At 39.6% G+C, this 21,126-nt stretch overlaps 1 protein-coding gene across 1 annotated transcript in view; it reads left to right on the top strand.

Moving 5' to 3' along the window:
* Positions 1–3,421: 3,421 nt before the first annotated feature.
* Positions 3,422–21,126, top strand: part of SKA1 (spindle and kinetochore associated complex subunit 1) — a 652,565-nt gene continuing 634,860 nt past the window's right edge. The window contains exon 1 of the mRNA XM_044078227.1: positions 3,422–3,624. The gene's annotated coding sequence lies outside the window, so the exon portion shown is untranslated. The remainder of the gene's footprint in view (positions 3,625–21,126) is intronic.

Genomic DNA, 21,126 nt, shown 5'->3' with positions numbered 1-21,126 from the left:
ATTTGTGTCCTGCGTCAACACTTGACACGTGCCATATGTCCTGTGATATTGACACAGTCGTGTATGTCTTCCTGCATTACTACTTGTGTGTTACAGGCATTTTGTATCTGGTACGCATGACTATTATGTTGGATAGCTTAAGCTATTCCCATGCTATGACATAACCATTCATCCAGGCATATACGTGTTATTCTATCCTTTGCATTGGCCGTGGGTGTTTTGCCATACGGAACCACACATATCTACGAGTGATGTCCCACCTTGACATTCTGTGCATGTGGCAACCCTGCTGGGGTGACCTGCTTGGTGGACGGCTGTTCCGCCCTGTGTATTGTCTTTGACATGTCTGCATAGCTAATCATCGGTACAGTGGCTGCACATACTGCTTTGTCCAGATGTGTACAGTTATGGACACCGTGGCGTGTGAACACCTATGGGGTTTCAACAGGTCCGTAACCACATGCGGGATGTACACATTCTGCCGACACATTCACATGCAGCCATTTGGATATCAGTACCTGGGGTGGGATGTTGACATGTGGGGTACATATTTGCACGCGTGTCACTGCCTAGGACAATACTTCCTACTACATATGGGGTATACCCGCTGTGTGTAGGTGTGCAGCTGCTCAAGGCTGCTAGCTGGATTGGGTGGACAGTCGGACATGGGTGCGGGTTACGTGCTATGACGGGGTTGTTGCGTATTACATTTGCATGCATGGGTTCTGCTTCTGGATATTCCGATTCGGCATACACCATCCTATGTGTATGTGACGGTTACGTTGCTGTGTCTAGCACATTTTACTATACACATGTTTGTCTGTGTTTGGGATATCTGGTTTCTTTCTGGTTGTTATATGGCCACGACTGCCCAGCTGTGTACTCTCACTACCACTGTGGGACTGCTGGTGACCATGCCCATGGGGCTAGTCGTGTGTAGTTGCGGCACGCTGACATGATGCAGTACACCTCCACTGGGTATGCCTGCTGAAAGTGCATTGTGTGACGGACACGGTATTCCGAGTATCCTTTGTTCCGTGGATGGGAACATTTTGTACTTCGTGGATTTATGGTTGGTTCTCCATTTTGTGTGGACGGGTACTATGTTGCATACTCTGCATACGCTTCATTATCCACGGACACTGGTTGGTGCGGTTACTATTGCAGGCGGCATGTGACAGTCAGCACTTTAGGTTGCTCATCGCCTGCCGGCAGCCGCCACGGGCGCATCCTACTTGGGCTCCCTGGACTCGCGCACGTGCCCTATGCACGTGGTTGTGGCTGCGGCGCACACTCATTACTATGCATGTGGCGCTGCTACGCCAGTTATACGCTGCACGGCTGGCGCAAGCCTTACGCCGGCCTTGCGCCGAGCTTCATGAATCCGGGGGACTTTGTCTATTTTGTTACCTCTTGCAGATTAATTTCAGTTACAAGATCTTGTATATAAACTACCTTTGCACTGGGAACACAAATGACTTCAGAAAAAAAAAAACATAGCTTTCTGTTGCATTTAAGAAAAGAGAAATAAGGCTTAACAGTCAATGAACTGACTTTGTTTAAAGGTGTACTACCCTCCTTCCATAGGTATGATAGATCTATAGATCCACAAGTAGTATCATTAACCCAGCTGTACAGATTTACTGTTACATTAACCCTCATTGAACAGTAGGACAGTTATTTTTAAGATATTTTCCATAACAATAGATCTTTCAGATGCTACAATCTTTAGCAGAAAAGCTACCATTCTCCATTTTATCCAGGAATACTGCACATAATTTTATTATATATTTTACTAGGATGTTATACGGTTATTTTGTGGATATCTACAACATTTGTTTTTAAGTAAAGGATAACAGCGTGATACAGTCACTTTAACCAAAGAGTGCTTGAAGGGGAAGAACTCAAGAGAATTCATAGTAACTCTAGCTATGCAGTGCCTCCTGCACCAAACAAGGCTCTGTGGGATGGTGGTACAAGATTAATACAGCTGGTCCTTTGGGCAATGGCAGCAGTGATGAAAACTCCACCTGCTGAAAGCACATAAGATAAGTAAATTATACCCCTCAACCTCTTTGTGCAAGAAATATGGACAAAGCCTTAAATAAAGGGGAGGGGTCAAATGACCAAAAATAGGGACAGATTTTAAATATTCCTCTTATAGGTTCATAGGTAGGTACTAGGCTATCAGCCCAAGGGCATTTATAAGCCTAGCCAGAGTGCGTCAGCTTTCGCCACCTCATTGATTAATTAACTGAGCCTCTGTCAAAAAGAGCCATTGAAGTGACCCCAGGGGTGTATTTTCTGTTACCCATCCACTCATTAAGGTTTCTCTTGAAGAGTGTTAGTGAGGGGCTCTGCCTAATGTAGTTAGAAATTTTGTTCCAAAGCATGGGGAGTCTCTGTGACAGGAATCTATCCCTTGTGGCGAGGTTTAGCTCACTAGAGCGAGTGGCTCGCAGTGACTTGGATTTATTTAGATGGAGCATGTCCATCAATTCTGAGCTGGGCATGGCTTTGTAAGTCTAAGAAAGTTGCTAGAATAACATGTTTTGTGTTAGCTTGTACTTTCTGGAGGTTATAAATTCTGAAACTCAGTGATTTGCCAGAATAGCACACAATTTATGTAGATCAGACCAAAAATAGGAGGCAAACATCTGCCCAGTTGAGAGGTATCCTCACGTAAACCCAGACTTTTTATATATTGTTATAGCTGACTCTGGTCAAGACCTGTGTAAGTATCTTATACGCACGAAACATTTGCATTGTTAATCCCTACACTCACAGTATCTGAGAAAGCAGAACTGAAGCATTTCCAAGTTCATTGTATATCGTCTGATTTTTATGTGTGTTCTCTTTCTTTTAAGAATGGGCATAGCATATGACCGAACACGGTCCTCAGACCAGTCCATCTACTGGTTAGCGCTTATATGCCAAATGTCCCCGATTTTGACTCAAATTTTATCTTTGTCCCTCTTAAGTTCTCCTAAAAATTGTGACTTTTTTGAAATGTGCTGGATTACACTTAATAAATAATTACAATAATTAGAATTACAGACGTCTTTAACTTCAGAAAATGCATTAACTCGCATTCTCTTATTCTGTCAAAGACTCAAGTTAATAGTACTAATATTTTAAAAGTGTCCTCGTTATTTCTGGATTTGTTACTAACTCTCTGACAGCTGTGGATTACCAGAAAATGAAAGCAGTATTAAACACTACATTACTCCATAGAGTCAACAAGTATAAACCGAAACAAACTTCTAGCGTGAAATACATTACGTTCTTATATGTACGACTTATTCGTTACCCCTCCCCCGTCCGTAAGTATAACAATATTAAAAGCGACTATACGCACACGTACACCCAGCCCACCCCTAAAACATTTACCTCATTGCAATTGGTCAGCTCGTTCTTATAGTCACACCCTCAATGATATCGTTCAGGAGATTTCCACCAGCAGCGCGCTTTTTGAAAGTGGGGTAACTTTATAACTCAGGATAGGTTTGTGTTAATTGTATTGTCAGTCTTACTCTGAATAGAACGTTTAGTATTCTCTCTCCTCGCAAGTCAGTCTGCAAACATCTAGTTACCTGTTTTATATTACATCAAAGAAAACGAGAGGTATGGTACAATGATAATCAAGAAACTGGGGCAGTCTACTTACATTATATTGTTATTATTTTTTATATAGAATTATGGACTTTTTTAAAATATTTACAGTGCTCACTAAGCAAGTTACGTGGTGGGGCGATAACGGACAGCATTGGACTGCGACGTGTTGTTCAGAATATTGCGCGACATTGGCTTGGCAGCTGTGCGCTTGGCTTCTGTCATAACATTCCAAAGTCCATCACTGATGGTTAAAACAAAAATCACGGTCCAACGCTAACGGACCTGCCATCTGAAGTGCCAGCATTATTTATAGAACTGTTTGATTTTGAAGAATAAGATCAGGATGTTATTCATATCTGTCCACGTCTTAGAGCAAGAAATCTAGACAAAGACATAAATGAAAGTGGGACAAAGGCCCCGAAATAGGTTCATAGGTTTATACTAGGCTATCTGCCCTAAGGCATTTATAAGCCTAGCCCAAAGTTTTGTGGCTTACGCCACCCCTTATGTTAAAAAATATTGTGCCCATTGGTTTGTTTTGCCTCTGTCCAGCAGTGACACAGAGATGATTCCCGGGGTAAACCTACGATCTCCCATCCAAGGGTCAAGATTTCTCTTGAACAGAGCCAGCGAGGTGCTCTGCCTCACATGGACCGGGATTTTATTCCACAGCATAGGGAGTCTCTGAGTAGGGACAATTTTAAAGATTACTCTTACAAACTTAGAAAGTTGATAGAATATCAGGTTTTGCATTAGCATGCATTTTCTGAAGGGTGTGAAGTCTAAAACTCAAATGGGTCTCATTATTTTCTAACTACAGTCTTTTGCCACTAATTTGCCAGAAAACCACAATTTTATTAAAAATGGGCCAAAAACGTGAGTCAAAAATCTGGACATTTTGCGAAAATCAGTACAGTTCAGAGGTGTATTTATTTTAAGGCACACCTGGATACTCAATGGCAAGTGCCACCCTCAGCGTGATGTGTTTTGTGTGCTATTACTGCCCACTTTAAAATGCCAGGTCCCTTTCCTCAAGCCATTTATAGAAACTTACCACTTCACATTCTTTCACTTCTAATAAGTTAGCATGTAGTGTTATCAGACCTGCCTTAGAACAGATCTGAAAACTGGTACTGAGGCAATGATACCTCACAACCACTTAGAGCAATAAATCTGGACAAAGCCATAAATAAAAGTGGGACAAAGGCCCAAAAAAGGGACAGTTTTTAAATATTGCTCTTAGAAAGTTGACAGAGTAAAAGGTTCTGCATTAGCACAGGTTTTTCAGAAGGATATGAATGAAGTCTGAAATGCAAATGTCTATCACTATTTTTGAACTTCTGTTGTTAATGATTTACGACTAATTTGCCAGAAAACCACAATTTTATGAAAACGGACCAAAAATACGAGGCCAAAATCTGCACATTCTGCGAAAGTCTGTACAGTTGAGAGGTGAATGGTATAATTAGGAGTAAAATTGTTATTAATATAAAATAACTGAAGTGATCATTTTATTTATCAACTTTCAATTTGTATTAACTTATTATCCTTAAAGCTTACAATTTTCCTTGCACATAATAAAACTTAAAGATAATATAATAGCAATAACCAACAACTTGGTGTAGTAAATTGAAGATTTATCTGCGGTTGGTGTGATTAAACAAAGGCAACCGTGGATAAATCTTCAATATATCACAACTAGTCACTGGCTATTGCTATTATTACAGTTCAGAGGTGTATTTATTTTAAGGCACACCTGGATACTCAATGGCAAGTGCCACCCTCAGCGTGATGTGTTTTGTGTGCTATTACTGCCCACTTTAAAATGCCAGGTCCCTTTCCTCAAGCCATTTATAGAAACTTACCACTTCACATTCTTTCACTTCTAATAAGTTAGCATGTAGTGTTATCAGACCTGCCTTAGAACAGATCTGAAAACTGGTACTGAGGCAATGATACCTCACAACCACTTAGAGCAATAAATCTGGACAAAGCCATAAATAAAAGTGGGACAAAGGCCCAAAAAAGGGACAGTTTTTAAATATTGCTCTTAGAAAGTTGACAGAGTAAAAGGTTCTGCATTAGCACAGGTTTTTCAGAAGGATATGAATGAAGTCTGAAATGCAAATGTCTATCACTATTTTTGAACTTCTGTTGTTAATGATTTACGACTAATTTGCCAGAAAACCACAATTTTATGAAAACGGACCAAAAATACGAGGCCAAAATCTGCACATTCTGCGAAAGTCTGTACAGTTGAGAGGTGAATGGTATAATTAGGAGTAAAATTGTTATTAATATAAAATAACTGAAGTGATCATTTTATTTATCAACTTTCAATTTGTATTAACTTATTATCCTTAAAGCTTACAATTTTCCTTGCACATAATAAAACTTAAAGATAATATAATAGCAATAACCAACAACTTGGTGTAGTAAATTGAAGATTTATCTGCGGTTGGTGTGATTAAACAAAGGCAACCGTGGATAAATCTTCAATATATCACAACTAGTCACTGGCTATTGCTATTATACAATGACATTATTTAAGAAAAAAATTACTTACTTTTCTTAAATAATCCTTTGCATGACGGGGTTGGCTTTGTTGATGTATTGAGCATGCATATGGGACTTGCATTCCCACATTTACGCAATACATCAGTGCTGAGGAAAGCAAGCAATGGAGATTGTGAAGCATTCTGACATTTTGAAGATATTGTGGTGGTTTATATTTTGCCATTCTTTCCATGTGTTTTCTCTATCCTGCATCAGCAGTCTACTCTTTTGGATAGCTAAATTGCATTATTTGTCTTTAGTCTTTTCCTTCTAGGAGGTGCCAAGGCTGTTTAGGATGTTCAAAAGAGTTGTATTGAATTCATATACAGCATAATCAAAGGGGAGGATTCTTAGGAAGGCATAGTTAATCGATGATAGGTTAGTAATGAAGATTTTTGGGTTAAACTTGAAAATCTTGTGTATTGTTTTATAAACATAAAGTAGATGTGTAATATGTCTGGTTGTTTAGATTGGAAGATGATCACTGATATGTCATAAAAACAGTTTTATACTGTTATTAATAAATAAATGCATGGCAAAACATCATAAAATGTGTGAAAAAAAGAATGTTTGACAATGTGCATTGTGGGCAGGATTCAGAAACTGGCAATATTTGAGGATGAGCAAAAAATGTATTTCAGACAGGAATTTGGTAATGTGTACATTCATGTAAAAACATGATTGATTTAAAAAAATGAATACTTCTGTTCTTATTTTACATAAGTATCCTCTTTGCAAGATTACATTGGTTTGGACATGTGCTGAGGAGAGATGCAGAGAATATTGGGAAAAAGATGCTAAGGATGAAGCTGCCAGGTAACAGGAAAAGAGGAAGGCCTACGATAAGGTTTATGGATGTGGTGAGAGAGGACATGCAGGTGGTTGGTGTGACAGAGCAAGATGCTGAGGACAGGAAGAAATGGAGACAATTGATCTGCTGTGGTGACCCCTAATGGGAGCAGCCAAAAGAAGAAGATCCTCTTTGTAATACCTTAAAAATGTACAATAATTTTAGTAAATAACGCAAATACTTATAGAAGTTTTGCTAAGAAAAAGTCGGCAATAATGGAGAACACTGGAAAGTACCAGTGTTTTGCTTAGCTGTCAGAACATTACAGCAGCTGTGTAACATCTAGGAGCTGCTACATATCATCTTGCCCACAACTCTTAACTTCATTGCTCTATAAAGCCAAAAGTTATGGGTAGAAAACTCATTATTGTTTTTATTTTTTATTTTAAGCACCTTTATTGAATTACATCACAAACCATACTGACACACTCCTAGTTGCAAACATTATACATCACTTATCTAGCCAATCTTTCTCACTCAAGCATTACATAGCTCATTTAAGTACTGACACCTTTTAGACCTCATTCCTCCCTTGTATGCATTGTTCCCAATCCCCATTTGTCCTATGTAATTTGTTCTTACCCTTTTCTAAAGATCTCAATTCCAGTTGTTTTATCTCTGTTGTTCTATATTCACTACTTCCATTATAGTTGGTTTAGATTTGGATTTCCATTTTCTAGTAATTGCTTTTTTGGCAGCCGCCATTATTAGTCACAGCAAGGCCTTACCATGTCTAGGCAATTCTGATTCCGTATCATAACTCAGAAAAGCCATCTTCCTCGTCACACCAATCTGCCCACCCAGCATCTCAGACAGTGCATCCCGCAGGGAATCCTTAAAGTCCACCAACTCACCGCACTCCCAGAAAACATGGTCCCAGTTACCTCTTTCTTCCCTTTCACACCTCCAACATTTACTAACTGTCTGAGGAAAAATTCTCTGGAGTCTACTTGAGGTATAAAAATATCTATGTAAACATTTCCAGGCAAAAATCCTAAATTTTCTAGATTTTGTTGCATATTTTAGAGACTTACATATATCCTCCCATTGTTTCTTTGCTTATCCCGTCTCTCTTCCCAATCCTTCCTAACCACCTCTGAAAACCAGAGCACTCAGGGGAAACACACATGAACGCAGGGAGGACATGCACCGAAGGCATTCCAGCCAAGAATCAAACCGGAGAACCTCTTGCAGTGAGGTGACGGTGCTACCGCTGCACCACTGTGCCGTCCATTATTGTTATTCATACCTCTCAAGTGACCTCATTATGAGGAATGCTCTTCATTTTGAGTCTTACAGTTCCACATTTTAAGGGCATGCTACATATAGTTTTCTAATTAATGTCAGGGACTGCCGACAGGCTTGTTCAGCAATAATGAAAAGCTTTATACTTTTGTCATATTTAATTGCAGCAACAGTTTCAGGTGATAACTGAGAACACTGGACTTTATGTCATTCTGATTCTGGGTTTGCACCTACACGTGGTCCAGTGTTTTCCATTATCGCCAAAAAGTCAAGCAACTATCCACTGCCACAACTGCAATAACTTCAGTGGTGTGTCTTAATATAAATAGTCACCCAAGATTGTGCCTGATATTGTTGTTCTACCCCTTGAAAAATATCTGATTTTCTGGTAAGCCTGTCTGTCGATAATGTCAGACAGAGCTTCGTTCTTATCGTTCAGAAAAAAATGATGCAAACATTGATGCAAAACTTTGTTACTTTAACTTTTTTGCATCCCTGGTTGTCATATCATATTTGTGCCCTATCCCAGGTAAAATGTTTAATTTTTTGAAAAATCCCAGAAGATTACAGACTATGACAGGCACTGGAGTTTTATTCTTTTTATCAATGAGATGTAAAATCTGTTGTTCTATTATCTTTTCAAGAGGAGGAAGAGTTTCATACATATCTTGTACTGGCAATTGTATGATGGCTCATTTTTATTCAGAAACTATAATGCTGATTAGACAGCCCAACCAGAGTGCCTGTTGTACATCAAGCATATACCAGTAGAATAAAGTCTGTCCGCTGAAGTACCAGGCTTTCTAATGGAAAGGCTGGGGGGCAGTGCAAAGCGGAAGAAAAATCAGGTATGTTCTCAAAGTATCTGGTTTTCCTTCCATTTCTGTGTTATCCATTATAAAATTGTGACAGGAAAAAATAAAAATTGTTTTCTCTGCTGCTTCTCCTGAACTGTACTGATACTGTGCAAGTGTAGGGACAGAAGTCCCACATGTGTGCACAGAACATAAGTAAACAAGGAAAAAGGTGGAGGAACACTACAGCACCCTTGTACAAATAATTATTTAAGAAAGATAAGAGACTTTTTCTTTCTTATTTGTCATTGTATAATAGCAATAGCCCATGGCTTTGTTATATCACTATGGCTTCATCCTCGTAATCAAACTATGCCAACCGTGCACAAATCCTGTTATGCCCACACCCACTTGTGGGTTGTTGCTTAATTGTATTGACATAAGAGAAACCAGCAGTGAATTCTTGAAAGTGAATTTTGCAGGTCCACTGTTCTACATTATTGGATGATTGGCTTTAATACAAAGTTTGAGTATGAATATATTTGCAACTGTAACATCTGACATTATTTAATAATTTTAACCTGTTTTGTTCTGTTCTGATGCAAAAATATGAAGGAACATTGGAAAAGGATGCAAGTTGCTGTTAAAGCTGATGATATGTTATTTTACTATTGTATAGTGTATTATTTTAGATTTTTTTGAAGATTTCATTTTCTTGGTCGGAAAATTGATTTTATAAATTGGCCATCAATGTGAAATGTTGTTGCATATCTGAACCAAAAGTAGATCACTGTTGCTTCTTTGTTCAAACTGTTCTTTAGCTTGTCTAAGGGCTGTTTGGTATTTACATTTCCAGTAAGTGTTATGAATCCTTTCAAGCATTTCTCTCTTATGAACTAATTGTGCTGAAATCCTTAACTCATTCAAGCCTGTAGCACCTTTTTTGTATGCTGCCATTTAACAACCATAGCTCCTTATGGCGTCCAGCTATTTTTTGGGTCTCAGACAGTCTTTATCTTGGTGGTGTGTGTGTTTTACACATTTGGTAGGCTGTTTCCAAGTGTAATTTTTAATATAATTATTTTTGCTTTTTGAATTTATAATTTGCTTTCATGGATTGCTAATTCATTTGGGGGTCAATTCTGTATCAGAGTGGCCTTTCTTAAGCCCCAGCTTCTCCCAGTATACATTTATAGTCCTGTCTTTCATATACTGGAAACAAGCATAAATCTTAATAGCTGATTTTTGGCTGTCATCCTCCACTGTGTTGGTCACTGTTTTCTGTTGGAGTTGAGCCTTAATTGCTACTGTAGCATTAAAAAGCAAAAAAAAGGATGTGATAATACTGTTATCATCTGACTTAAAATTAAGAAAGATGAAAAATTAGCAAGGAGAGTGTATGGAAACTGTATCCAGAGAACTAGACAAAGCACCTAATCACACTAACTTCCCTTATTGATTAGACTGTGTTCATAACTTTTCTATAGCATTAAATTACTGCTTTGTTGGTAGCGCTGTGAAGTTTGTGGTGTAAATTAAACTTTTGATAGCCTCTTCTCTCCCCGCAGTACTACTTCCCTGCATATTTATTGTTTAGGGCAATGTTTCAGCTTTTTCTCTGTCTCTTCTTTTCTTTAAATACGTAGATCCTATTTCACTTTGTTCATATTGCTTCCACTCTGTCGTGCACTGTCTTCCTTATCTTTTGTTAATTTTGACTTCTACACCTGTGTGTCTTCTGGACTGTCACACCAATCTTTCTTATTAACTCCATAGCTTTAAAGTACTGCTGCAATGTCCTCAAAATTCTATGCCACCTTTTTCTTTTGACTGGTATTTATCTCTCAAGTATGTGTTATTGTTGCAGTCTTTTTGTCCCTGCATTCCCTAGGTCACATTACTTTACTTACTTTTTTCTTTTTTTATTGTTTATATTTTTTACATTGCTTTACATATTGTGACAAAAATGGGATGTCCTTTCAGGGAGTTTGTTTTATAATGCACTTTGATTTTTGGTCAGTTGAAAGCAGGTTGGACTTAATTAGATCATGAATGAAACCATGCAGATTTACACTTTTGAAAAAATTGCACTTGCATATTTAAAAGGAAACAGATTATATTTTCATAAAGTGCATTTTATTTCACTCTCCTTTCTTAGAAAGGCTTTATCTTACAGTTGATATTTAGGTTTTGACATGCCTAAAGTCTCTGCCAAATCACTTTTAATCTGCTTGGTTTAGGCACCTCTTTTCCACCTTTCATGATGTTGAAATCCATAACAAAAAAAGCTGACAGCAAGGCAAAATGATATATGTAAAATAAAACCGAAATTAAACCACTTAGACCAGGAAAATAAATTATGAAGTCTTGTATGAAATAAGACAAAAGAACTCAAGCCAACAACATAAAACAAAAGTTTATATTTATATTTAAGTGGTTTAGTTTCAATTGAAATCCATACTTGTAGTGCCCAGTGTCAGTCTATGTTACAGGGAACCTCAAAGCTCCTTTTGATGTCTTCAAATGAGTTATCCTTCCAATTCTAGAACAGTCCACCTCTGATTTTCCTCCTGCATCTCAGGGCCTTCAACTTTTTGAACTCTTTGTGTTCTCCTAGACCTGATGCTACTGTTTTGTTTATCTTAACTGGGACATACCCTTTTTGCAGCCTTAAAGAGCTTGTGCTGTATTTTGTCAGTTATCCTTCCATTTGGGCCTGTAACTTATAGAGTTGTATGGTTGTTGTAGGGAGAAAGAGGGAATTTTTCAACTTTCTTCCATTTTTCTAGGTCTGCTTATCTAAGTGTCCTTCAGGGTCAGACATACAGAACTTTCTTTTCCTTCCAAAATGCTGCATTTTTTTAAGATGTATCATTTTAATGACCATGTTTCACATTTTTCTCATTAATATCTTCAGAGTATTGAACTGTGTGAAAGTCTTCCATGTGGAACTGGAATTCAACAACTCTTTTCATTCAAGTCTCCTACAAATAAGTTACTTTCACTTTCTTTCTGACCATTCTTGTTGCGTTTCCTCATTTGTTCAATTCCGATCCCAGCTTCTCCTAAAGAAAATGACAAATTTGTTTTTTCAGGTTCTTTGAGAACACCTTTTTAGAGGTTTACTTCCTGAAAGCTCCATAATGTCCATTTTTTTCCTTCTTAGTCTTTGACTGTGTCATTTTCGTCTTATTTAGTTAGAAATATTTCTGAAAGGAGGAGTATGTAAATCAGTCTAGAAGCTGGCGAAAAAAAAGATAACAAAAAGTGCTAATAGGCAAAACATACATCATGACCAGATTGAAAGGAAAATTTGGAAAAGCCACACTTATAGCCACAAGTATAGAGAAAGTACAGTTGTGCAAGTTGAACTTGCCATAACAGTAGATGTTTGAATGATCACTGCTGCAGTAGCCTAAGCTATATGGGTTATATTTGCCCGAGGATGTAACAGCTGGCTAACTTCTAAAGCTTCAGGGCACCTTCAATGCACCCAAACTATGAAACAGCTCGAGATGAGCTGACCAAGTTTAGGAGCAAAGTCTGTCAGAGCTTTCCTACCAGGAGACAGGAGGTTGAGCCCTGAAAGGACAAGGCTAGGAATAACAACAAACAAATATCCCCACCCTGGCATAAAAATGCACCAAAAACAATGGGGATGGAGGGAGGGAGCTGCTACTGCAGCAGTGGTCATTTGAGCAGGCACCGTTATGGTAAGTTCAACTTGCACAACTGTACTATGTTCTTCGTATTGATCACTGCTGCAGTAGCCATAGCTATATGGGTAGATTACTTATTTTAGTATATTTGGGAGATGGAAGGAGAGGGACCAAGGAGCCCCTGGAGAATGGTCATAGCAAAGCATAATCTAGACCTTGAGAAGAAATCCAGCTTATAGTGGTTTGTAAAAGTATGTACAGAGGACCAAGTAGAAGCTTCTAGAATACTTCTAGAAGACAGTCCTTTCCAAAAAGCCATAGAAGAAGTCAACGTCTTTGTAGAGTGGGCCTTGACCCTGCCTTAGATAACCATTTGGAAGTGGTCTGTTCTGACACAGGATGTCTCTTCTTATCTTCACAAGTAATCAACAATTGATATTAAAGATTTAGGTCTGTCAAGATAGCACCCAAGTGTACACAAAATTAGGATCCCAAGGAGGGATCACTGGTTTACTTGAGTCCTGTTATGGAAAACCCCTTTCAATAACATTTTGATATGCTACTGCCTTGAAAGAGGAGGATCCATGGGCAGACATGTTGAAGTGTCTGATAAGTGAACCTTGATAGGAATACAAAAAGGCCATAGGATAGTAACTCACACACATATTGTAATACCACAGAACAACTAGCTGTGAATGGGTGCCAGTTTTGTTTCTGGCACCAACTAGAAACCCTTTTCCATTTGCCTTGTATGACTTTCTAATAGCAGGGTTTCTTGCCCCTATTAGGACCTGCTGCATGTCTTCAGAAAATTGGTGCCTAAAAGGAATTAATACCCTATCATCCAGACAGTCAGTTGAACATGATTGATGTCTGGCTGTGTCAAGCACCCCTTTAATTGTAGATCATTCTGTGAGGATGCTTGTGGTAATTGCCCCTGGTCATTTCCAAAAAAAGGGGGAATCATGGTTGTCTGAGCCAGAAGGGAGTCACCACAATGATCATGGGGATTCCTTCATAATCTTCAAATGTACCCTGGATATTGGTGGAAAGGCATACAGGAACATAACATTTTCTTTTCTTTGGACAGGAATCTGTCTTCCTGGCCTTCTTACCTTGAGTTCTGGAGCAGATTTTTGACAGTTGATTGTTCAGAGAAGAGGCAGGAGGTCTACTTGAGGAACTGTGTACAGATGGATCAAATGGATCAAATCTTGGAAGACCTCCAGATCTAGTTTCCATTCTTCAGGAAATGCCCTGGTTCTGCTCATTTTGTCTGTAACACAGTTTTGCTCTGATGGACTGTAGGATGCCTGTAAGAATGAGACTGTCCTGTCTAGCTATATCCTGAGTCAGCATGACTAGTCTGCAAAGGGTGTATGACCTGGTTCCCCCTTGCTTGTTGATGTATCACATCCCTATGGTATTGTCTGTAACCACTTGAACAGATTTCGGGGAACAAAGATGGTTCAGAAAATTGAGTGCCTTGATCAGGGCGAGCATCTCCTTAATATTTGTAGTTACATCTGCCCTTGGTGTCACACATTCCCTGCAGTTTTCTCTCTCCTGAAACTGATCCCTAAGCAAACTCTGAAGCATCTGTGGTGAGTGCTTTGGAGCAGGAAGGGAGAAGGGGAGACAATGATTTAAGGAGATCTGTTGTCTCTACCAAGTGATTTTTCTTCTGACAAACCCCATTACTGGGATATGAAAAGTTAAAGGGTATCAATGCTGGGACCAAAGATTTCAGATGCTACTGTATCTTTCTCATGTGGAATCTTGCCAGGGGTATCATGAGGATCATAGATGCAATGAGACCCAAAATCCTGAAGTATTCCCTCCTAGTGACTAAAGTCTGAGTGGAAAACCTTGGAACTAGATTTTAATAAAGATTTATTTTTCCTGTGGAGAAAAGTTCTTTTGTACTGAGATGTCTAGTTGACATCCCAAGAACATAAGTCTGTGTGAAGGAGTCAAGAAAGAGTTTTGAATGTTCTCTTGGAATCCCAGTTTGTACATGAGATTTCCACCCAAGAGAGAGATTCTTGAAATTTAAAAAAGACTTTGCAAAGATAAGAAGGTTGTCTATATATGAAAAATGTGGATTCACGGATACACAGACCAGGCTCGTCAGGCTGATGGGGCAGTAGTTCCCAGGGTCCGTGGTGGCTCCCCCTTTGTGGAGTGGGATAACTGTTGCTGTGCGCCATTCAGTGGGCACAAAGCCTGAGGTGAGGCTATAATTGAACATGGTACTTGGGTGGGGTGCTAGTTCGTTCTGTAGTTCATGTACAACGCAGCCTGGGATGTTGTCAGGTCACATGGATGTTGTGTTCTTGGCTTTGGGAGTGTGTTTTTTACCTGTGCAGCTGTGATTACAGGAACTTTGCATTCCTCCGGTATAGAGATGGGCCCTTTAGGGGATGATACCTGTATCTGCCAGGATATTGGCAATATCAGTTGGTTCTGTATATTTAGTGCCATTGTGCTGTAACTCGCAGCAGATCTGAGTGTTGCCATTGAGAGTCTTGATATAGCTATATAATGCTTTGTGGTTGTCTTTAGAATCAGTGGCAATTTTGTTTTCATAACTAGCTTTGGAGGATTTTATGAGGGATCTGAGCTTCTTACTGAGGCTGACCATGGAGTTCCTCCAATCATGGGATTTTACTCTTTTTTGCAACAGTTTGTTTCTTCTGTTGTAGAGTTTGTTTATGGCAGGGGACCACCAGATTGGCCTCCTTTTTTTGGAGGATAGCATCTTGGTTCTGCTAAGGATTGCACGATGCATGCACTCGTGTAAGTGCTTATAAAATGCATTTGTATAGGATTCAGCAGTCATACCTCTATTGTCCGTCAGCATGGATGTCGTGAAGTTTGCCACTTCTGTCTTAAGAAGCGTGAAGTTGGCTTTGGAGAAATGTTTTATGGTGGTTTCCCTAATGGGGGGTGGGATGTGGATGTCTAGGGTGATTAGCTTGTGGTTGGATCTGACCAATGAGGAAATGACCTCTGGTGTGGAACACCGTTGCCCATGTTGGTAATGACCAGGTCTAGGATATTGCTGCACCTGGTGGGGGTGTGGATAAATTGATCCAAGGTGTTGGAATTTGTGAATTCCAGAAACCGTTGAGCACAAGTGTTGGTACATGAGTAGTTTTACCAGTTAATGGTGGGGTAGGTGAAATAGCCCATTATTAGGGTGTTACGTTGTACCCTTATATTTTCCAGTGTATCAAGAAATGAGGAGTGGGAATCCTGGGGCATGGTGGGGGATCTGTAGCGAGCTACAGTTTGGATTGCGATCTTGCCCAGAGTTAGTTGCACTTGGATAATCTCAGATGCATTATGCTGAGCAACTAGCCTGTAGGTGTGGATATCTTTAATGAATATGGACACTCCTCTGCCTTTAGTGTTTCGGTCCAGGTTAGGTAGCCAAAAGGTGTGGTATGAATTATAGCCTGCTAATGCAGGGGTGCACTTTGGGGCCTTGAACCAGGTCTCTGCCACTGCACAGATGTCAATGTTCTCCATTTTAAGGAGTGCCTCAAGTGAGTGCATTTTGAGGTTTAGACTTCTAGCATTAAGTAGCATTAACCTCCGATTTTGCTTGCTTGTACCTGTAACGGTGGTGAATTTGTCATTTGAACCTTGCCTAAAAAAGGCACTATAGGGGTGGCAATTGTCTTAGCTAGTATCCGGAATCCCAAGGGAGACAGGTGCAGGCCATCTCTGGCAAAGCATCGTGGTTTGTCGATCATGTCATCCCAGGCAGACAGATACTGGATCCCCTTAGAATGACACCAGAAACTTAGCCAATTGTTGAAGTCAGTCTTTTTGGCCTTGTACTGGGTGATGGCAGGATGCTACTCAGGGCTAGGGTCATACCTGCCTGGGCTATGAGATTGGACAGCTCCTCCATGTCTCTTTTCATGTAGTCCAGGGAGGTACGTCTCTGGTCATTCACAGCAACTTGGACAATGACAGTCATATTTGTACTTGTTGTGGAGTGACCCGAGTGCATGCGTTATGTGGCGGATCCTGGCACCTGACAGTAACTTTCTCCTTGTTTAGCCTGGTGAGTGGGACATCAGTGTGCCTGACTATAGAGTCACCTATGGCTAGAGTGTTGGGTACATTGTTATGCCTTATGGGCTGTGGTTGAGTGGCACAGTGAGTTTGTGGGCTATGTTTCATTTGGGTTGTGTTGGGGGGTGGAGGTTGCTTGCATTTCTGTTTTGGAGGACCCTGTTGCTTGGGTAGATTTTTATTGAGAGCCTCTGCGAATGTATGTGTGGGTTTTGTGTTTCTATGTGTGTGTTTTGATGGTGTAGGTTTTGAGGGACTATGTGAGGAGTGTGGTGTGGTGCAAGTGTTTACCTTCTCCTCTTGACTGTCTAGTCAAGTCATGGGTGAAGAGCTTTGCTTCCAGTTTGGCTATATAAGTGCATCTCTCACAGGTTGTAGTGTTGGGTGGTAGGAGGAGAGGGTCGTCTGTGTACATGAGGCAATTGCTGAATTGCCCCAAGATGCCCAGATTCATCAGGTAGACAGGAGAAAACACCGGGAGGTGACCCTTAGACATGCCTGGATAGGCGCTTTATTTATTAAGTACTAAAGACTGTTTCCTCTAGACAAGTGAGAAAAGTTGAGTGCTGGAGTAATTTGTAGCTTATTTAGTGCTTACAATGAGTTGAGCTCAAAGAAACAGATTTGAGTGCTGAAACTAGAAAACTGGCTAGTTCTAATAAACAAAATTAAGCTAGAAGGCTTCCCTCCAACACAGAAAGGCTTGGGGACTCGGAAGCTTACAAACAGTCCTGGATACAGCAAATCTGTATCTGGACTAGACGACTTACAGGAAAGGCAGGAAACAAGCTTAGAATTTTTTTTTTGTAAAGTGGAAAGGAGGAGCAGACACTAAGTGGGTTAGCCTTCTCAAATGTCCTCCCTGGATTAGGTAGAATGAGGTAATGACACTAGACTGGGAGGAGTGTCCCAGATCAAATTTACAGTAGGGGTGGGCAACTACAAAGCCACAAAGTATAAAAACAGGATACCAACAGAGAAGGAGGGTGGGAAACAAACAAACTCAACCAGATGCTTAACAGTTGTATAAAATTTCTAGTTAATACACACACAGCTAGAAATGTACATGCAGACAATAAAAGTGCTATAAATAACTCATAAAAATAAGCAAGAAAACAGGATACTTAAGGTCATATATCACAGATCAGCTTCCTTCCTCCGAGTAGCTCAGTATTAAATGGCAGAAACACTCACAAGTTAACTTCTTAAGTAACAAAGTTGAAACCTGAAGCAACTTTAAAAAAAAAGCTTGAAAGAACCAAATGAGGTGCTTACTCCAAGCCGTAGTCCAGGCAACCCCAATTGGCCAATGACCATAAACAATTCACTCTCACTGAAATGCTATACTGGCTTTGGCTAAACTACGATGGCCTGCAACATGTGCTCAGACACACAGCCTCTACTAACAAATGACTAGGCCCAAAACACAAGCCTGAATATGGACAATGCTACACTACCCACACTACTTGGGTAGAAAAAAACTGCAGAAATGAGTGCTTTTAACTGCAAACAAGTTATATGATACACTCCTTAGCAGGAAATCAGAACAAACAAACCCAACCAGATGCTTAACAATTGTAGAAAATTTCTAGTTAATACCTCACACACAGTGAAACTAGCTAGAAATGTACATGCAGACAATAAAAGTGCTATAAATAACTCATAAAAATAAGCAAGAAAACAAGATACTTAATGTTATATATCACGGATCAGCTTCCTTCCTCCGAGTATCTCTAACAAAGGTTACTGATAACTGCAAACTGGGAGAAGATGTAGAATCTCCAAATGATGTCAACATCCAACAAGAGGGACTTACACAAACAAATGATTGGTGCCAAAGTCAGGGCCTTAGTATATTATTTTTGCATTGAGTTTGTCATTCCTTTTGGTGATGTTCCTGCTAACTACCACATAACAGCAACACCTTAAGTAGACACTCAGTGGTGAGAGACCTGGTCAAACAGGTTGATAGCAACATTACCTTTGACCACCATGTCTCCACAGTGGTAAGAAGGGCATTTTGTATTGCTCATCTCGTAAGTAAGGGCATTACCTTCAGAAAAAAAAGTTCTCTCCCTGTACTCTTCTCTCATTAGGCCAATAATTAAGTACAGCACTCCTTTTGGTATGTACCTTTCCAAGCACCTGCAGCAATTAGATAGACTATAAAGGTTCTCACAAGGAAAATGCAAGGTCTTCAGCATCTGTCCTATGTGGATCATCTGAAATCAATGTCACTTTATTCTCTTTCATCTCTGTTGTTGATTTTGTTTTCATCTCTGACCCTGCTTTATTGGAAATGCTGCATTTCCGTAAGTTAAATAGTACAAGGTTTAGTCGCTCTAAAGGCCTTAACCTGGTATGTGACATTAATAGAACCTGCTAGAGGGACAGATTTGCCTTCCCGAGGTTATCACACTTTTGAACAGACTCTCACTTCATGTCAAACGGAGCATCTCATTGGCCCTCTTCAGATGCAATCTGGAAGATTGTCACCCTGGGGGTTCCACCTTTGTCCATCTTGGACAGGGGCAATAGGTGCTGATTGTGGAAATAAGGGTAGAACTTGGCTAGGCTTGTAAGGGCCCTAGGGTCATTAGCCTAGTAACTTCCTGTGATGTCTCCCCAGAAAATAGTTTATCAGTTGGATAACGCTGCTTTTCAACTGACAGAAACCATGAATACCTTGTTTAAATGTATGTTACAGTCTTGAAATAATCTGTTAAAACACAACACTCCTAGCTTAAAAATAACTTTCCTGAAGAGAAAAGTAATAAAACATAAATATATTTAAGAAAATGAAAGTTTTTTTCCCTAAAGGGAACTTGCCTGCCCAGCAAAGGAAAGCACAAACCAACCATTGATCCTTAAAAGCCTCAGAGGAGCATACTGTTTGGCTGCAGTAAAGCTCTAAAGGGCCTCATGACTAAATTTTGTTTTTCAGTCAGGTCAGCTTGATAGATTGGGCACGTGGAAGGTGGCCGGCTATTATATCCTTGACAGGATACTAAGGCTACAGCAGCAGTGATCAATATGAAGAACATCTTATTTTACTCTTTGACAATTTTTTTTTTATTTTTATTTATTTTACATTTGTTGACCGGGCTGGTCCAACTGGATATATGTCCATTTTCAGCAGAGGCCCGGGGAGAAAAGCTCCAAGTGAAAAACGTTAAACATTAAAAAACATTAAACATTAAAAAAGTTACAAATATAGCTCAGAGGAAAATAATAATATCATAATAGTATTTTTACCGTGGCTGCAATAAGCAAAATAAGAACATCAAAGGGTATTCAAATTCAAACTGAATAATAAGTTTTTGAAAAGATTTGTAAGCAAGATAAGTGAGAGTTCTAGGAGCAGAATGCAAGCTAGTCAGGGTTAGAGCAGGGACAGAGCCAATGAGTTAGGAGGTGAGTTTTGAGTTGGGATTTGAAGCTGGGAAGAGTGGAGAAAGCAGTGAGGTTGGAAGGAAGGGAGTTCCAGGCTTTTCCAATTGTGTTAGAGAACAAGGAGTCGCCTGCTAAGTTGTTGGATTTACAGGTATATATTAGAAGTTTTATTTAGTTTTTTAAATGTTTTAAATGTTTTAAATTTCTTATAATTGTTATATGTACGGCTACAGTGTAAAATAGTGCAATAGATGTTTACAATTTTTAGTTACCACTAGAAATGTATTTTGAAGTGCTTGATGCAAGGATTATGTTTTGATTACTAGAACAATCAATTAATCAATTAATTTTGGCGCCCATATAGGTATATAAGGGCATGTATTCTGTGCTTTTTGGTTCTGATGAAATTTGCTGTTAAGCAGATGAAAGCGCTCAACCGTGTACACTTCTAATTGTGTGGAAAGTTTTAGCTCCGTGTGTGGAGTTGTTATCGCAATAAAGCTGTTGGAGTTATTTGGAGTTGTGCTTATCTTCTGGCATCCAGCCATTTCGTGGTTTTCACAGTACAGTTTGATTCTTATTTGTTCTCATATATTAGAAGTTTGTTAGAAGAATGTAGGCTTTTGAGATTACAAGAAGGACTAATGAGGGTATTGAGTATAGGGGGGTTGGTAGGTTTGTAGAGAATTTTATGGGCTAAGGAGAGCTGGTGAAATGAGATGAGATTTTGCAGCTCAAGCCATCCCAATTGTTTTAAGTTTAAGCAGTGGTGAGTTCTAAAGGTGGAGCCAGAGGCAAATCTGGCAATACTATTGTAGGCAGCAGTCAGTTTGGAGAGGTTAGTTTTGGACAAATATGTATAGATGGGGGAGGCGTAAAGGAGGGTAGAAATCAGATGGGTATGGGCAATGGAAGTTGTGGGTAG

Source organism: Protopterus annectens, chromosome 1.part1 (genome assembly GCF_019279795.1).
Source record: "Protopterus annectens isolate FY-2018-M chromosome 1.part1, PAN1.0, whole genome shotgun sequence".
NCBI lineage: Eukaryota > Metazoa > Chordata > Ceratodontiformes > Protopteridae > Protopterus > Protopterus annectens.
Note: the sequence above shows the minus strand (reverse complement) of the source record. Positions and strands in the feature narration are given on the sequence as shown.